Consider the following 6361-nt stretch of genomic DNA (forward strand, 5'->3'; position numbering starts at 1 on the left):
TATGCAGGCCAGAAGGGAGTGGCAAGAAATATTCAAAGTGATGAATAGCAAGAACCTACAACCAAGAGTACTCTACCCAGCCAAGCTATCATTCAGAATTGAAGGTTAGATAAAGAGCTTCACAGATAAGAAAAAGCTAACGGAGTTCATCACCTCCAAACCAGAATTATATGAAATGCTGAAAGGTATTCTTTAAGAAGAGGAAGAAGAAAAAGGTAAAGATAAAAATTATGAACAACAAATACATATCTGCCAAAACCGGTTTGGCTCAGTGGATAGAGCATCGGCCTGCGGACTGAAAGGTCCCAGGTTCGATTCCGGTCAAGGGCATGTACCTTGGTTGCGGGCACATCCCCAGTAGGGGGTGTGCAAGAGGCAGCTGATCGATGTTTCTCTCTCATCGATGTTTCTAACTCTCTATCCCTCTCTCTTCCTCTCTGTAAAAAATCAATAAAATATATTTAAAAAACAAACAAACAAACAAAAAAAAACAAATACATATCTATCAACAAGTGAATCTAAAAATCAAGTGAATAAAAAATCTGATGAACAGAATAAACTGATGAATATAATAGAATCAGGGGCATAGAAAGGGAATGGACTGACAATCCTTGGGGGGAAAGCGGGGTGGGGGGTGTGGGAAGAGACTGGGCAAAAATCATACACCTATGGCTGAGGACAGTCGCGGGGCGGGGGGTAAGGGCATGGGGTGGGGTGGGAACCAGGTGAAGGAGAGCTATGGGGGGAAAAAAGAGGAACAACTGTAATAATCTGAACAATAAAGATTTATTTAAAAAAAAAAAACACAAAAAACCATGGCCTCCTGGTTCATAGGTCGACGCTCAACCACTGAGTCATGCCAGTCAGGCTAATCAAAGGGTAGGTTGATACCAAAGTTACATAAAGTTTTTAAACAAAATAAGAAATACCATCGTCCCCCACCTCCATCTCCAATCCGGGCTTCACTAGAGTAGACAAAGAGAGGGGTTTGGGTGGTGAGTCAGACTCTGCCTTTGTAATCAGAGCAAATAAAGAAACACCAGCACCATCTGGATTCTACCCAGAGTCATAACTCGAGGTGCTTGTGTGATGTCTAGGTTCCCATTGGCCTTCAGCAAACACCACCTACTCATTACCATGCTCCTGTGAGCAAAGGGGAAAGAACCGTTAGGATCCCTTTTCCATAGGTGGACAAAGAAAACCGAGTGGTAAGGAGCTGTGTCAAAGGTCACACACACTGTTGGAAGCCCAAACAGGTGGTATTGGCAGTGAAACCTATGGGTCTGGAACCCCAGGGCACCTGGCACTGAAATGAACAGTTGCTAGAAGCATCAAGGTCTCCTGTTACCTTACGACAAGTCCACACCTTGGGCATCAGTGCTTGTTCCATCTCCTCGATGGTAAGGCAGTGTGACTTCAGAGTGTCCTTTAACTCAAAAGTACAAAAACAAAGGGAGTGAAGGAGGGGGGAAGAAGCGAGGGAGGGAGGACATGGGCATTTTTCGGCAAGGCTTTCCAACTCTCCCCTGCCATCTGAAGCAAACGTCTTGTGTACTTTTCCAGTGGCCTTGACTAAAGATGCTATGTAATTTAATATAACTATAGCTTGGAGAAATTAAAGGCCATGCCAGGCTTATCAAATGTTTGGGCCCAGCTAGAGATACAGAAATATTAAGCACTCAAGACATGGCCTTTATGTGGAGTCTGTTCCTTCAGGGTCTCCCCTCCTTTGCCTGGTATACAATGCCTTTTATAACTTTCCCCGATCTATCTTCCTCACCATCCAGCCACTGCCTGCTGGCACACTTCATTCACTCCAGCCAGCCTGCTGGTGCAAGCTCACCACAAAGCTTCTGTGCAGCTTTCCCACCCATTCCCAGCTCTCTCTCTCTCTCTCTCTCTCTCTCTCTCTCTCTCTCTCTCTCACACACACACACACACACACACACACACACACACACACACACACACACATTCCCTGCTTATCTGAATCTGGCTGCTTCTTCAGAATCCAGTGGACACACCCCTTCTTGGAGAAGTTTTCTGCACCACCCCAGTCCTCTGACTCTACACATTTGTCCCAGTCCACGTCAGTCCCTTGACACAGCAATAGATTCAGGCAGCACCCTCTTGCCTGGATGTGTCCTTGACCTCCCTGAGCCCCTTCTTCTATAAAATGAAGTCACGATACCCGCCTCAATGGAGTCCACATAAAGTGCTAGCACAGTGTCTAGAACACAGGTAACACGCCCCCCCAACACATTTTCCCGTCCCCTGTGCCAGGCAGCAAGGGGATGAGTTCTCAGTATGTGCCCCACACTGCAGATGGGCAATGAGCAGAGTCCTGACTTTGAGCATGTTTTTTTCATTCCTCATCTTGAAATTGGGGAGTTTTACTTGAAATAGTCAGTTAGTCATATCTATAATGCAGATGTGGGCAGAGAGAATGTTGTGGTGAACAAGACAGATGTGGTTTCTGTCTTCTTGGAGTGAGTAGAAGATAAGACACAAATATATTTGTTCTACAATACAACTCATTTGGCATTTGACATATGTTATCTTGAGTTGTTAGTTATCTATTTACATGTATGTCTTGTCCCCTATCAAGATGGTAAATTTATTGAGGGAGGAGGGCCTGGATCCAATTCTGCGGCATCCCTGGGCTGCACAGAGTGTCATGTACATGGCAGACATTCAATAATATTTATTGCTAATTACCTAAAAGATTGATCTTTCTCCCGCAATAAAAACTTTATTATGAAGATCCTATTCATCAATGAGGATCTATGGCTCTTCTCGGTGTGTTCAAAGCAATGTGTGGAAAATAAACACCTAACCACTGTCCTGTGGACATCAGTGCCTCCAAGTCCTCCTACCTGTAATTCATTGCCATTTGGTTGACAAGCATGGAGCTCAGACACCATCAATCTACAGCCAAAATTGACCATTGATCCTCCTCCTGAATTGCCTTTTCCAGTGAAGTAACAATAGCAACACATTATCACACTGAACCCTGAAATTGCTGTTCAGCAGGCCTGCACCATCCACACTTTATAGGTGGGGAAACCAAGGCTGAGAGGCCTGAAGTTAATTTACTCAAACCACAAGCTGAGATTTGAACCCAGGAAGTCTGGCACATGGCAGGGAGCACACAACACTCTCCAGACTGCCTTACCTGGTGACAAAAAGGTAGCTTGGCCTCCTCTAACAAGAGGTAATGGCAAAGAAGAACCAATAACAGGCCACAGGCCCCCCTGCTAGTCCCCAGCAGAAGATCTTTATGGCAGAGACCTCGTTCCTCACAGCCATGGTGAGAAAGATAGCCTGTACCCACAGGTGGCCATTTTCTCATGGCCTCATGGCAACTGGGCATCTTGTGCCTGTCTGAGAACATTGGCTCAGCCTCTCGCCCTGGGCCTTCCCCAAGGGCCCCCAAACTAAGGTCTCTTATCCAGTGTCCTTTACCCCTGGCCCCCACCCAAGGCCCTCATCCAAGGCCCTTCACCCAGGGCCTTCACCCAGTGCCTTTATCCAGGGCCTTTATTAAGGGTCCCTACCCAGAGTCCCCTATCCAGGACCCCTCACCCAGTGTGCCCCACCCAGGGCCTCTGCCCAGGAACCCCACCAAGGGCCTCTGAAGCAAAGACCCTGACCCACTTCTTCCTCCCTTCCCCTTGCCCTGTATCTTGTTGGTGATTTTTTTTTTTTTTTAATTTATGATTTTCAGCCCAGCCGGTTGTTAGCCTGCTGTGTTTGGAAATGGTAGATGATTAAACCTCCTGGCCAGGTGTAAATGCAACCTTTGTCATCTGGAAGCTGAGAGAATTACCTTGTTGGGCTGCAACTCCCTCTGGCTTCGAACTTTCTGCTCCAGCAGACCCTCTTACAGGCCTCCCCGGTGTAAGCCCAGCCTAGAAGCCAGAAATTTCAGATGTACCGACATAGCCACAAAAACACTGGACAGATTCTAAAATTTAGAGGAAACATCAGCGCTCTCGCTCTCTCTCTCTCTCTCTCTCTCTCTCTTTCTCTCTAAAAGGAATTTTTAACAGGTAAATAATAAAAATATATAATCATTGACTAGGCTTTAAAACTGAACCAAAAATATGTTTTTATTTCTGTGTTGGTTTTTTTCTGTTGCCAATAAATATCCCCCCACCCTAGTTTCTTACTTTGCCTCAGTAGCCATCTTGTGGCCCTCAGAGTCCACTTGTCCACTCATCCACTCAGACATGGCTTGTGGGTTCAACCCTAGAGAGCTACAGCCAGGTAGAGAGGTGAGAACCAGCCCCAAGGCGGCAGCTGGAGGAGGCCACTTCTAGAAATGGGCTTCCCAGCGCCCTTCCTCAAGGAAGTCCCTACAGTTAGCACCAAGCCCTGACCAGACCCCAGCCTGTGAGAGGGAGAGGCGAGCCAGGATGCCCTGCCCTCGGAAATTGCTGGAGCTGGGACAGAAGCTCTGGATCAGCGCTCAGAGCCCCAGCAGCCCAGTGCTCCCTCAGAAGCAGCCAGAAACCTTCTGTTGACTTTTTCAGGCCGAGTTCTCACCAGCAGACGTGTGCTTCAGGAAGGGTATTGCTGAACAAACAGCATGCAGCAAGTGTGTTTTCCGTGCCTATTCCCAGCGTGCCGAGCTTGGCTGCTGCTCAAGGTGAGCTGAAGGCAGCGAAACCTGTTCTCCGGCTGCTTGAGGTTGTCCCAGTCCTCCTTCCGGGCTGGGTGCCTCTCACTGAATGTCAGTGTCCTTTGGGCAGACAAGTAAAAGTCTACTTGGGAGTTCTCTGTAGGCAGTAAATAAACGTTTTTCAAAGACAGAATGAATAAATCAACAAATCAATACACAGGTGTTCAGTGAGCATCACCCTGAGCCCCCCTGAGTAACACTCTCTGAGAGACTGATGACCCTCTGTGAATTTTACCCAGCAAAGGATGGTGGTGTTCCACCGCGGTGATGGGCATCTTTAATATACAAGCAAAGAAGGAGATCTGAGAATGGGCTGGATGGCTCATTAATGGATGGTAGAGTGCAGGTACGCGGAGGGGAGATCCCAGCAGGGAGGTGGGGAGGGAGGCTGCCTGAGGCTGGAGGCAGCTCCAGAAGCTGCCGTGGAAGGTTTCTGTCAGGTTGGAGGAAGACACCAGTGTGTAGAGGAGGGAGGAAGTGCACCTGAAGGGCCTTGAGGATGCTGACGTTTCTTTAACTGGGAAGGGGCATCGTTCAAGATGTGCGTTTGGAGGACTGTACCGTGGCCATATGCTGAACAGATTGTAGAGGAGAGAGATCAAGAGGACGTAAAGGGATGGGGTGGAAAAGAAAGGGTCAATCTTAGAGATATTTTGAGGAAGACAGGTTGGTGACAGAATGGGTGACAGGAAGATAGTGGTGAGGGGAAAGGAGATGGCACACTGAGAGATGGGGTGGGGGGGACAGTAAGCAGGGTGGGAACTTCACTAGAGATCTATTGAAACCTCGGCCCCTGGGGTCCCCTAAGCAGTCAGTAGGACTCCCTAGTCTTGCTTTCCCTTATTTTTGGCCTCAGGATCTCCTTTCTCCTGGTTCTCAAATTAGCCCAATTTTACCCCAGAATACTGTTCTACTCAGGCTTTCCTCCTCTTCAAATGCCTGTTTATTTATTTTTGAGGAAGAAATGATATTGCTCAAAAAAAGAAATAGCTCTTGAGATTTGTTCTCAACATGGAAACCATGGATACCATGGGGAGGTTGGTCTCTAATAGGTTCAATGATCTGTCTCCAAAAGGCCGCCCCTCAGAGCACACCAGATGTTCATACAGGAGAAATCCGAATAAAAGGACGGACAGGGTATTCTAGGGAGGAAAGAAGGGGGAACGAAACAACCTGAGGAGATGTTCAAGGAGGAATGGGGACACTGAGCAAGAGAAGGCCTGATACATTAGGCTGGGACAGCCCCCAGAAATAATTTTTGTCCGTAAAGTTCCTGTATTGAGGGGAAGTAGATTAAGAAACACAGACACCAGCCTGGTAGTGGCTGACTGAGTGGATAGATGAATGGATGGAGTGAAAGAGGTAGTGGCTTTAACACTAACATTTACATATTCAGTTATATTTGTGCCAAGCACTGTGCTAGGGTGGGTGGCACCTATCAAGAAAAAAACAACATAGTTCTTGTTCTTTGTGGACCCACAGTTTATGGGAAGAAATACCAAGACAGATAACCCTGACAATGTGAACTCTCCTGAAGGAGATGCGAAAATTCCATGGATGAGGAGACATTTAAGCAGGATCAAGGAGGGTAAATACACGTACACACAGACACATATGCACACAAATACACACATATACACACACATAATCCCACACACAGATGCACAACAGAGATGC

Source organism: Cnephaeus nilssonii, assembly GCF_951640355.1.
Source record: "Cnephaeus nilssonii genome assembly, chromosome: 11".
Classification (NCBI taxonomy): Eukaryota; Metazoa; Chordata; class Mammalia; order Chiroptera; family Vespertilionidae; genus Cnephaeus; species Cnephaeus nilssonii.